Genomic DNA, 13,870 nt, shown 5'->3' on the forward strand with positions numbered 1-13,870 from the left:
TTAATATGCAACATGCTGCCATTAGCTTCTTTCTAGCTTGCAAAATGAACTATCTTCATTAGATCAATTTCTAATTGATGTATATAATATGATGTAGAAAGTAGTTTCCTTCCAAGCATTTTAAAGTACTTAATAGTATATAGACAGACATTACACTGATGTGAAAATCACACAGTATGTAAATATCAGCAGTATGTGAAGGGTTTCCCTAGGAGACCAGCCTGGGAATGCCTAAACCTGTAGAAGTTTAAATGAAGTTTGAATGTTGTCACAAAGCAGCTGTACAGAGATATGGCCCAAGCCTCTTTTGAGTAAGTAAGACAGTGGCAAGGAAAAACTCCCTTGTACCTAAGTGAAATAAACCTTGGGAGGAACCAATACTTAGTAAGAGGAACCCATCCTCCTCTGGTCGACCTGGACAGCACAAACAAATAACAGAACAAAAACAACTGTACAGACAGATCATGGGGAACTATAGCTAATGACGAAACAGGTTATGAGTTATCGGTAATTGGCACATGCTCATTGTTAATGTTAAAATTCAGGCAGTTTAAGCGAACCATATGTATAGATATGGAGTGTGGCAGTAATGGATCAGTGTAGAGTTCCTGAGCAGGACTGCAGGACTAATATTATGTGCCAGATTAAACAAAATATAGAAAATTATGATACTAGATGTTCTGCCTTAGACATAGCATTTATTTATTTGGCATCATATTTTATCTTTATTATCTGCTCCTCTAACCACTGTCTGTGTTTTTTTTTTTTTTTTTTGCTTTTATTTCTTTTATTTTTTCACTCCCAGATGGAAAATCACACTTGCAATGGAAGTGAATTTAGTAAGATAGGGGCACCTTAGGTCTAGATAAGGAAGTTGGGTTACTTCTACTTTTGTTGCAGACTTTGCAAGTTGCAACTGCTGTAGTTTAAAGTTAGCCCTACTGGATTCCTTCTGTTATTTTTTTCATCATAATGTCATAAACATAAACATCATAAGTTTACAAAGTAAATTTATCTTAGGTGATATACATTTTCCAGTGACATGACTGGGCACGGTATTTTCATAAATCACTGCCATGCTGTGTGTTCAACAAAATAAATAAATTCAATAAATGGTGATTTATTTTGTTATTTTACATTGTTCCCCTGGATTCCACTGGTTTGACAGCATTACAATGTCTGTGTACCTTTATTTTTGCTGTTTTCTCTCTCAGCCACTCTGTTTGGTATGACTACTCCAGAAGAGTGGTTGATTTTAAGGGATGGGATTGAGGTATTTTATAGGATAGCCTTATTAGGTCGCTGGCACTAAAACAGCCTGGGCAATGAGGACTGGAACGGACCTGGAGTGGTGAGTAACAGGAACTGAGTGCTTTTGTCCCTCCACATTTTAGACATCACAGGTGAGATGAGAGACAGCTATTAAAAAAAGAAAAAGAAATTAATGCAACACAAGCAGGGGGGCTATGGGAGCCACGAAAATGGTGTAGTAACGGCAGGAGAAGCCACCACAGGTAGTATGTTTGTATGAGCCTGCCCAGGAGAGACGGCTTAAACAGGAAACTTCCAAAGATGGGGCAGCAGTTGTTAGACCACGTGCCAGACTATATAAATGTGTTTACCATCTTGTTTTCTCTTTAACGCTTTCTTGTGATAAATATGTGATATGCTTGCTGTTGCACCACAGTCCCTGGTGGTCTAGTGGTTAGGATTCGGCGCTCTCACCGCCGCGGCCCGGGTTCGATTCCCGGTCAGGGAACTTGTCCTTTTTTCAATGCGAAACGTTTTCTGATGTGGTTAAATGTGCTTATTGAAATTCTGTATAGGATAATCAATCAATCACTACATGCATTACTACCTCTGAACATACGTGTCTACGTTCGTAGCTGGTGTGATAGTTAACAATAATCATTGTTGCCGTTCATTTCCAACCTTAGTTAACAAAAGTATTACATATCTCTCTTCTCTTAAAAGTATAAGCATTTTATTTAAGAAACATGTAACTTAGCTAAGTTACCACGGTAAAGTTAGTTTCATTTTTGATATTCGACTTTTCGGCTCTAATAACTTCTGAACGGAGGATGGTAGCCAGCAGATACTTACATAATCAGACATCAGACGAGGTTGAAGTTGGTTTGATATTCGCAGCTCCAGATTCGTTTGGCTCGATATTCGCAGCCTCGTATTCCCCGGCTGAAGTTGGTTTGATATTCGCAGCTGCCGCTTCACTGAACCACCGTGAACTAAAGGGAGCGTTCACAAACACCCGCTGTTTATATTAAACACCTCACAGATCAACACTGAAGGAGATAGAATGAAGAAAAGCAGTACATCTGTTTATTAACAATGTAAATATACAATATATTATTAAATATAATTTTGTATATTGTAAAATATTTATTTTAATTACTGAATTCATAATTATATATTACAATAAATAATTAAATATATATTTAATAAAATTATATTTTAAAAGCCATTGCGCTCAAAAAATATGAGGCAGATGTTCAAGTGTGATTTTGAAGAACTTTTTCATGTTGGGCCAGACCAAATACACATGATCTGAAGAGTACTAGTCTTCTTCTTTAAGGAAAACCTGGAATTAGCCTGGCCCAAGCTGATTTTAAACTTTAAAATTAACTGGCAACATGGCCTACCGATCCATAAGGCAGAAAAAAGTTTAATTTAAAGCTGATGTTCTAGTGTGATTTTGAAGGACTTTTTAATCTTGGGCCAGAACAAATACACATGATCTGAAGAGAACTAGTCTTCTACTTTAAGGAAAACCTGGAATTAGCCTGGCCCGAGCTGATTTTATACTTTAAAATGAACTGGCAACATGGAATACCGATCCATAATGCACAAAGAAATTGAATATAAAGCTGATGTTCTAGTGTGATTTTGAAGGACTTTTTAATCTTGGGCCAGAACAAATACACATGATCTGAAGAGAACTAGTCTTCTACTTTAAGGAAAACCTGGAATTAGCCTGGCCCAAGCTGATTTTATACTTTAAAATGAACTGGCAACATGGCATACCGATCCATAAGGCAGAAAAAAGTTTAATTTAAAGCTGATGTTCTAGTGTGATTTTCAAGGACTTTTTAATCTTGGGCCAGAACAAATACACATGATCTGAAGAGAACTAGTCTTCTACTTTAAGGAAAACCTGGAAATAGCTTGGCCCGAGCTGATTTTATACTTTAAAATGAACTGGCAACATAGCATACCGATCCATAATGCACAATTTTTTTTATGTAAAGCTGATGTTCCAGTGTGATTTTGAAGGACTTTTTCATATTGGGCCAGACCAAATACACATGATCTAAAGAGTACTAGTCTTCTACTTTAGGGAAAGCCTGGAATTAGCCTGGCCCAAGCTGATTTTATACTTTAAAATTAACTGGCAACATGGCCTACCGATCCATAATGCACAAAAAAATTGAATGTAAAGCTGATGTTCTAGTGTGATTTTGAAGGACTTTTTAATCTTGGGCCAGACCAAATACACATGATCTGAAGAGTACTAGTCTTCTACTTTAAGGAAAACCTGGAAATAGCCTGGCCCGAGCTGATTTTATACTTTAAAATGAACTGGCAACATAGCATACCGATCCATAATGCACAATTTTTTTATGTAAAGCTGATGTTCCAGTGTGATTTTGAAGGGCTTTTTCATCTTGGGCCAGACCAAATACACATGCTCTGAAGAGTACTAGTCTTCTACTTTAAGGAAAACCTGGAATTAGCCTGGCCCGAGCTGATTTTATACTTTAAAATTAACTGGCAACATGGCCTACCGATCCATAATGCACAAAAAAATTTAATGTAAAGCTGATGTTCTAGTGTGATTTTGAAGGACTTTTTAATCTTGGGCCAGACCAAATACACATGATCTGAAGAGTACTAGTCTTCTACTTTAAGGAAAACCTGGAAATAGCCTGGCCCGAGCTGATTTTATACTTTAAAATGAACTGGCAACATAGCATACCGATCCATAATGCACAATTTTTTTTATGTAAAGCTGATGTTCCAGTGTGATTTTGAAGGGCTTTTTCATCTTGGGCCAGACCAAATACACATGCTCTGAAGAGTACTAGTCTTCTACTTTAAGGAAAACCTGGAAATAGCTTGGCCCGAGCTGATTTTATACTTTAAAATGAACTGGCAACATAGCATACCGATCCATAATGCACAATTTTTTTTATGTAAAGCTGATGTTCCAGTGTGATTTTGAAGGACTTTTTCATATTGGGCCAGACCAAATACACATGATCTAAAGAGTACTAGTCTTCTACTTTAGGGAAAGCCTGGAATTAGCCTGGCCCAAGCTGATTTTATACTTTAAAATTAACTGGCAACATGGCCTACCGATCCATAATGCACAAAAAAATTGAATGTAAAGCTGATGTTCTAGTGTGATTTTGAAGGACTTTTTAATCTTGGGCCAGACCAAATACACATGATCTGAAGAGTACTAGTCTTCTACTTTAAGGAAAACCTGGAAATAGCCTGGCCCGAGCTGATTTTATACTTTAAAATGAACTGGCAACATAGCATACCGATCCATAATGCACAATTTTTTTTATGTAAAGCTGATGTTCCAGTGTGATTTTGAAGGGCTTTTTCATCTTGGGCCAGACCAAATACACATGCTCTGAAGAGTACTAGTCTTCTACTTTAAGGAAAACCTGGAATTAGCCTGGCCCGAGCTGATTTTATACTTTAAAATTAACTGGCAACATGGCCTACCGATCCATAATGCACAAAAAAATTTAATGTAAAGCTGATGTTCTAGTGTGATTTTGAAGGACTTTTTAATCTTGGGCCAGACCAAATACACATGATCTGAAGAGTACTAGTCTTCTACTTTAAGGAAAACCTGGAAATAGCCTGGCCCGAGCTGATTTTATACTTTAAAATGAACTGGCAACATAGCATACCGATCCATAATGCACAATTTTTTTTATGTAAAGCTGATGTTCCAGTGTGATTTTGAAGGGCTTTTTCATCTTGGGCCAGACCAAATACACATGCTCTGAAGAGTACTAGTCTTCTACTTTAAGGAAAACCTGGAATTAGCCTGGCCCGAGCTGATTTTATACTTTAAAATGAACTGGCAACATAGCATACCAATCCATAATGCAGAATTTTTTTATGTAAAGCTGATGTTCTAGTGTGATTTTGAAGGACTTTTTAATCTTGGGCCAGAACAAATACTCATGATCTGAAGAGAACTAGTCTTCTACTTTAAGGAAAACCTGGAATTAGCCTGGCCCAAGCTGATTTTATACTTTAAAATGAACTGGCAACATGGCATACCGATCCATAAGGCAGAAAAAAGTTTAATTTAAAGCTGATGTTCTAGTGTGATTTTCAAGGACTTTTTCATGTTGGGCCAGACCAAATACACATGATCTGAAGAGTACTAGTCTTCTACTTTAAGAAAAACCTGGAATTAGCCTGGCCTATGCTGATTTTATACTTTAAAATGAACTGGCAACATGGAATACCGATCCATAATGCACAATTGTTTTTATGTAAAGCTGATGTTCTAGTGTGATTTTGAAGGACTTTTTCATCTTGGGCCAGACCAAATACACATGATCTAAAGAGTACTAGTCTTCTACTTTAAGGAAATTTTGGGATTTGCCTGGCCCGAGCTGATTTTAGACTGCACAATTAATTGGCAACCTGGTAGCACAAAAAAAATATTATTTAAAGCTGATATTCCAGTATGATTTTGGATTTTTTTTTTCAGACCAAATACACATCAGATGAAGAGTTCTGGTATTCTCAAAATCAATGCTTTATATTCATTATTTCTGTGCAAAATGGCTTTCATGTCATGTTGCCAATTCATTTTAAAGGATAAAATCAGCTCGGGCCAGGCTAATTCCAAGTTTTCCTTAAAGTAGAAGACTAGTTCTCTTCAGACCATGTGTATTTGGTCTGGCCCAAGATTAAAAAGTCCTTCAAAATCACACTAGAACATCAGCTTTATATTCAATTTTTTTGTGCATTATGGATCGGTAGGCCATGTTGCCAGTTAATTTTAAAGTATAAAATCAGCTCGGGCCAGGCTATTTCCAGGTTTTCCTTAAAGTAGAAGACTAGTACTCTTCAGATCATGTGTATTTGTTCTGGCCCAAGATGAAAAAGTCCTTCAAAATCACACTGGAACATCAGCTTTACATAAAAAAATTGTGCTTTATGGATCGGTATTCCATGTTGCCAGTTCATTTTAAAGTATAAAATCAGCTTGGGCCAGGCTATTTCCAGGTTTTTCTTAAAGTAGAAGTCTAGTACTCTTCAGATCATGTGTATTTGGTCTGGCCCAAGATGAAAAAGTCCTTCAAAATTACACTAGAACATCAGCTTTACATAAAAAAAAAATTGTGCATTATGGATTGGTATGCTATGTTGCCAGTTCATTTTAAAGTATAAAATCAGCTTGGGCCAGGCTAATTCCAGGTTTTCCTTAAAGAAGAAGACTAGTACTCTTCAGATCATGTGTATTTGTTTTGGCCCAACATGAAAAAGTTCTTCAAAATCACACTTGAACATCTGCCTCATATTTTTTTAGCTCAATGGCTTTTAAAATATAATTTTATTAAATATATATTTAATTATTTATTGTAATATATAATTATAAATTCAGTAATTAAAATAAATATTTTACAATATACAAAATTATATTTAATAATATATTGTATATTTACATTGTTAATAAACAGATGTACTGCTTTTCTTCATTCTATCTCCTTCAGTGTTGATCTGTGAGGTGTTTAATATAAACAGCGGGTGTTTGTGAACGCTCCCTTTAGTTCACGGTGGTTCAGTGAAGCGGCAGCTGCGAATATCAAACCAACTTCAGCCGGGGAATACGAGGCTGCGAATATCGAGCCAAACGAATCTGGAGCTGCGAATATCAAACCAACTTCAGCCTCGTCATAAACAGGACAGTACGACCACAGAGAGTGACGCACACCCTTCCTTTTACTGTTTGGGTGAAATTTGCGCAACGCCCTTTTAGCGTTAATACCGAAAAACTAAGCGCACTTTTCCTGTCAGAATAAAATACATGTACTTCTAGACCACCTCTACATCTGTACACACTCATTTATTTACCTCCAAATCACTTCAGTGCATAAAAATGCCTTTAAATGTTCCCACATAAGAATAGATGGCTTTAAGAAAAAAAAAAAAAACACCAATAGCTCCATATCCTTAGGGTTCATACACATCAGAATAACGGAGATGTATACTTTGAGTCATGAGGAAAAATTGCACACCCATTAATATTATGCAAAATGCTCTAATTTTTTTATTATATTTTATATATTCACAAATTCAATAGCGTTTCAGCAACTGTGTATGTCACAGCTAGGTGGCAGCAGACATGAACACCATTTATATTTTGGATACAGTGCCAATTCTAGTGAATATTACATTTTATATATTTAAAAAATCAATAGAATTTAAACCGAATTACACAGAACACTAAAAATAAGTGTGTATGATACAGCTAGGTGTCAGGAAACACACACACTCTTTGAAATTTGGATACATTGCCAATTCTACTAATTATTAAATTATATACATTTTAAAATGTAATAGCTTTCAAACTGAATCACACAGAATAATAAAAACAAGTGTGTTTGTTGCCAGCTAGGTGGCAACAAACACACACGCTTTATATTTATGATACACTGCCAATTCTACGAATTATTAAATTTTATATATTTTAAAATGTAGTAGCTTTCAAACCGAATCACACAGAATAACAAAAACAAGTGTGTATGATACAGCTAGGTGGCAGCAGACACACACCATTTATATTTTGGATACAGTGCCAATTCTAGTGAATATTACATTTTATATATTTAAAAAATCAATAGAATTTAAACCGAATTACACAGAACAATAAAAACAAGTGTGTATGATACAGTTTGGTGGCAACAAACACACACATGCTTTATATTTATGATACAGTGCCAATTCTACATATTATTAAATTATATATATTTTAAAATTCAATAGCTTTTAAACTCAATTACACAGAATAATAAAAACAAGTGTGTATGCTACAGCTAGGTGGCAGCAGACACACACACCATTTATATTTTGGATACAGTGCCAATTCTAGTGAATATTACATTTTATATATTTAAAAAATCAATAGAATTTAAACCGAATTACACAGAACAATAAAAACAAGTGTGTATGATACAGTTAGGTGGCAACAAACACACACATGCTTTATATTTATGATACATTGCCAATTCTACTAATTATTAAATTTTATATATTTTAAAATTCAATAGCTTTTACACCAAATCACACAGAACAATAAAAACTAGTGTGTATGATACAGCTAGGTGGCAGCAAACACGCTCACTCTTTATATTTATGATACACTGCCAATTCTACTAATTATTAAATTTTATACATTTTAAAATTCAATAGCTTTCAAACCGAATCACACAGAACAATAAAAATAAATGTGTATGATACAGCTAGGTGGCAACAAATACACACACTTTAAAATTTGGATACATTGCCAATTCTACTAATTATTAAATTTTATATATTTTAAAATTCAATAGCTTTTACACCAAATCACACAGAACAATAAAAACTAGTGTGTATGATACAGCTAGGTGGCAATAAACACACACACTCTTTAAAATTTGGATACACTGCCAATTCTACTAATTATTAAATTATATACATTTTAAAATTCAATAGCTTTTAAACTCAATTACACAGAATAAAAAAATATTGGATACAGTGAGCCATAGTATAAACAACATAGTATAAACCATAGTTTTAGCCATAATATAAATAACGCTAAAAATAGCTGTGTATGACACAAGTCGGTGTAAAATAAAGGGTGTTATGCAAATTTGGTTATGTAAAACCAAAACATCAAAAGAAAACTTTTTACTCTCTGTGGTCATAATACATGTATTATTAATTTGATATTTGAGACAAAAATAAATAGGTGGATTATTTAATAACAAGGTAATGTAATGATTAAGGTATACCATGTAACTAACTGAATGTTATACATTATACAAACATATAATACATAATATTACATAATTACATAAAACTGTTACAAACACAACTACATTTAAACTTTTGTATTAATGTATAGTTAAATGTACTGTATGCTCTCTGTTAGAATAAATATTGCCAAGGACATTGTAAGCTATTGGTCAATTTCCAAAATTAAAGGGTGTGCAGTTCTGCCCATGACTCAAAGTCACCGTAAGAACTTTTGAATGGATGATGGTAGCTAGCAAATGACAACAAAATGACCACAGAGAGTAAAAAGTTTTCTTTTGATGTTTTGGTTTTACATAACCAAATTTGCATAACACCCTTTATTTTACACCGACTTATGTCATACACAGCTATTTTTAGCATTATTTATATTATGGCTAAAACTATGGTTTATACTATGTTGTTTATACTATGGCTCACTGTATCCAATATTTTTTTTATTCTGTGTAATTGAGTTTAAAAGCTTTTGAATTTTAAAATGTATATAATGTAATAATTAGTAGAATTGGCAATGTATCCAAATTTTAAAGAGTGTGTGTTTGTTGCCACCTAGCTGTATCATACACACTTATTTTTATTGTTCTGTGTAATTCAGTTTGAAAGCTATTGAATTTTAAAATGTATAAAATTTAATAAATAGTAGAATTGGCAGTGTATCATAAATATAAAGAGTGAGTGTGTTTGCTGCCACCTAGCTGTAGCATACACACTTGTTTTTATTATTCTGTGTAATTGAGTTTAAAAGCTATTGAATTTTAAAATATATATAATTTAATAATATGTAGAATTGGCACTGTATCATAAATATAAAGCATGTGTGTGTTTGTTGCCACCTAACTGTATCATACACACTTGTTTTTATTGTTCTGTGTAATTTGGTTTAAATTCTATTGATTTTTAAAATATATAAAATGTAATATTCACTAGAATTGGCACTGTATCCAAAATATAAATGGTGTGTGTGTCTGCTGCCACCTAGCTGTATCATACACACTTGTTTTTATTATTCTGTGTGATTCGGTTTGAAAGCTACTACATTTTAAAATATATAAAATTTAATAATTCGTAGAATTGGCAGTGTATCATAAATATAAAGCGTGTGTGTGTTTGTTGCCACCTAACTGTATCATACACACTTGTTTTTATTGTTCTGTGTAATTCGGTTTGAAAGCTATTACATTTTAAAATATATAAAATTTAATAATTAGTAGAATTGGCAATGTATCCAAATTTCAAAGAGTGTGTGTGTTTCCTGACACCTAGCTGTATCATACACACTTGTTTTTATTATTCTGTGTGATTCGGTTTGAAAGCTATTACATTTTAAAATGTATATAATTTTATAATTAGTAGAATTGGCAATGTATCCAAATTTCAAAGAGTGTGTGTGTTTTCTGACACCTAGCTGTATCATACACACTTATTTTTAGTGTTCTGTGTAATTCGGTTTAAATTCTATTGATTTTTTAAATATATAAAATGTAATATTCACTAGAATTGGCACTGTATCCAAAATATAAATGGTGTGCGTGTCTGCTGCCACCTAGCTGTGACATACACAGTTGCTGAAATGCTATTGAATTTGTGAATATATAAAATATAATAAAAAATTAGAGCATTTTGCATAATATTAATGGGTGTGCAATTTTCCTCATGACTCAAAGTATACATCTCCGTTATTCTGATGTGTATGAACCCTAAGGATAAGGGTGTGCGTCACTCTCTGTGGTCGTACTGTCCTGATTATGTAAGTATCTGCTGGCTACCATCCTCCGTTCAGAAGTTATTAGAGCCGAAAAGTCGAATATCAAAAATGAAACTAACTTTACCGTGGTAGCTAAGTTAACTTGTAGTATCCTTCCAGTCAGCTAGTTTATGCCCAGAGCTGTATCTCAATATCAATCGGGTATTGTCGGTTTAATAGCTGGTTTAAAAGACTGCCATGATCAATTTAACCTAGTTGTTAAAAAGGCGTTTTTTATTTGAAAGCAAAATAGCTAGCTTAGTTATAATAATCATGTGCGTATAAACTGTATAATAGGGTACACATTTTGTTGGAGTATGTGCATTACTATAAATCCAAAATGCATTCAAGTTTTAACAGTTGTAATAGCACATTTCAAACAATAAGAGCCTAGACCCATTTCTGAATATGGATAACTACTTATCCATCTAAACTGAATCAGATAAATTCAGTGAGCATCTATTTTAAGATTTGTTTCTTAGCTAAAACGCTCTAAAACAGTTTCGGACAATTAGACGTGGTGCCTCTTGATATAATTTTTACATATATTTGTATGTCGTGATTAATAATAAGCCTACTATAGAACACACGTGTTGACACTATTTGAATCACGTTTGAATTTCCCGCCGTATCAGCCCGGCTAGCTCAGTCGGTAGAGCATGAGACTCTTAATCTCAGGGTCGTGGGTTCGAGCCCCACGTTGGGCGCTAATTTTTTTTAGGTTATAATCTCATTGTTCACACAGTATTTAGCACTTAGCATTTAGTCTCTACTGATAAAAAGTATATTTTGTTATAAAAACAAAAAAAGGATGAAAACGTTAACGCCCGAACAGGGACTTGAACCCTGGACCCTCAGATTAAAAGTCTGATGCTCTACCGACTGAGCTATCCGGGCCCTGTATCAGTGCCTTCCCAGGCATGTTTAGAGTGAAGAAAAGTCGGGTTGCGCTTGTTGAAAATGTAGAATCTTTTTACCAAATACGTTTATATTCATATGCATTGTTGTGCACGCTTCTGTGGTTACTGGAACCAATACAAGTCTTTAAAAAACTCATGGCACTCAGGTATTTTGTATGCTTTCGTCTATTGTGCCTCTAATAAAGACAGGTAACTTAAGTAAAAACATAACACAGAAATGTGGTTATTCATTCTCATTGGTAGGTTAAGTTGTTCCATAGTATCGATGGAACGCTTTAGGCCCATATTTACAGTAATGAACATCCTCACGTCGCCGACGATATAACCTAAATTACTTGTTAAAATTACCTCTAAAATAACAGCAAAACATATTCCGCGTGTGTTTGTTGTCCGCCGTATTAATAAAATAATAAAAAAAAATCAAAATATTGTTGAGGCCCCAGCGAGATTTGAACTCGCGACCCCTGGTTTACAAGACCAGTGCTCTAACCCCTGAGCTATGGAGCCCTATGGGTTTGCTGGGCTGGTGAGAACCTTTTAATGTTTGTGAACACCAATACGTGACCTCGCAATGACTAAATCTATGCGAAATAAACTCAGTGGCAAATAAAACACACAGATAATGTGTTTATGTACAAGAGAGTCTAGAATAGAGTCTGTATTTAACCCATACAAAATCTATGGTTTAACCACAGTGCCACAAAGGCAGACCATTTTTAATGCACAAGCGCCATCTACTGGAATATAATTTACCCTCAGGTTTAACTAGGCACGGCTCAGTTCAACAAAACCATTTTACTGGTTATAAAGATTAATCTTAAATTATCTTAAAATACAGATACATTGGGAAAAACTTACAGGAGATGTTCATCCAAAATCTAAACTATATTAGAACATTTTCCATATGCACCAAACTGTTTCAATGTGCAGTTACAATATGCTTTTTAGTTTTTAGTCCTTCAACAATAAAATAATAATATGTTATAAAATTGATTTATGTGTTATCTTCAATTTACTCAAATGTTTCCCATTTTTTAAAAGATCTGCTTTTGAAGATATTTTAAAAGTGGAGTGATTTTATGTGATTAGATAGATAAATACAGCTCTGTAAAAGAAATAAGAGACCACTTAAAAATGGTGAGTTTCTTTGATTTTATCAAATTCTAAAGATCACAAGCCATCAAACCAAGCTAAACTTTCTGAAATTTTGCACAAGGTGTGGCATAAAGTTATCCAAAAGCAGTGTGTAAGACTGGTGGAGGAGAACATGCCCTAATGCATGAAAACTGTGATTTAAAAAATTATTCCATCAAATATTGATTTCTGGACTCTTAAAATGTATAAATATGAACTTGTTTTCTTTGCATTGTCTGAGGTCTGAAAGCTCTGCATCTTTTTTGTTATTTCAGCCATTTTTTCGTTTTTGCAAATAAATGCTCCAAATGATAATATTTTAATTGGAATTTGGGAGAAATGTTGTCTGTAGTTTATAGAATAAAACTACAATGTTAATTTTACTCAAACATTATCATACTATACAATATATTAACTGATTCACCAGGTAGCTATTGTCAAAAAGATTTGATCTGTAGTAAAACAGGAGATTGGCAGCATGAAAGAATGAAAAATCTGATGTAATTTTGTTACTCATTCATGTCAACAAATTTTAAATTAACATTACATTATATCCTGGAATATATGCTGTGAAGAACTGAGGTTAATTTAAGAACAACCGGGGTATAGGTGATCAATTAAAAAATGTATATAAGCAAGTTAAACGTGAAGGTTTCAAGATCAAGGTGCATCAGTGTCTGGTTACAATATCAGTCCCTTTTTAAGTGATAGTGGGCTCTATGATAAAAGACACAGAAAGATACCATTGTATAAAAGAAAACATACATGTATTTAATGTTTCCTTTAGAAAAAGAGGAGATTTTTTTTGCTATTTTAATATTTGAAAAGTATTTTTTAGACTATTTTTTTTACTTGTTCGCAGATTTAAAAAAGAACATTCCCACTTTAAAACATGGAGAAAGCTGAGTTATGTTTTGGGCTGCTTGGAGTGCCTTGATTATGTGATGGACACAGCAAAATCTCAAGACTTAAAACTAAAACTAAAAGTACTTGAACACAC

The 13,870-nt window shown here is 33.8% G+C and overlaps 4 non-coding genes across 4 annotated transcripts; 2 read left to right on the top strand and 2 right to left on the bottom strand.

Moving 5' to 3' along the window:
* The first annotated feature begins 1,687 nt into the window (after positions 1-1,687).
* On the top strand, positions 1,688-1,759 carry trnae-cuc (transfer RNA glutamic acid (anticodon CUC)). The gene has a single exon. It is a non-coding gene; the product is annotated as a tRNA-Glu (tRNA).
* A 9,691-nt stretch (positions 1,760-11,450) lies between these two features.
* trnak-cuu (transfer RNA lysine (anticodon CUU)) lies at positions 11,451-11,523 on the top strand. Its single transcript has one exon. It is a non-coding gene; the product is annotated as a tRNA-Lys (tRNA).
* A 117-nt stretch (positions 11,524-11,640) lies between these two features.
* trnak-uuu (transfer RNA lysine (anticodon UUU)) lies at positions 11,641-11,713 on the bottom strand. The gene has a single exon. It is a non-coding gene; the product is annotated as a tRNA-Lys (tRNA).
* Positions 11,714-12,170: 457 nt separating this feature from the next.
* On the bottom strand, positions 12,171-12,243 carry trnat-ugu (transfer RNA threonine (anticodon UGU)). The gene has a single exon. It is a non-coding gene; the product is annotated as a tRNA-Thr (tRNA).
* Between the last annotated feature and the right edge of the window lie 1,627 nt (positions 12,244-13,870).

This window comes from Astyanax mexicanus, chromosome 7 (assembly GCF_023375975.1).
Source record: "Astyanax mexicanus isolate ESR-SI-001 chromosome 7, AstMex3_surface, whole genome shotgun sequence".
NCBI lineage: Eukaryota > Metazoa > Chordata > Actinopteri > Characiformes > Acestrorhamphidae > Astyanax > Astyanax mexicanus.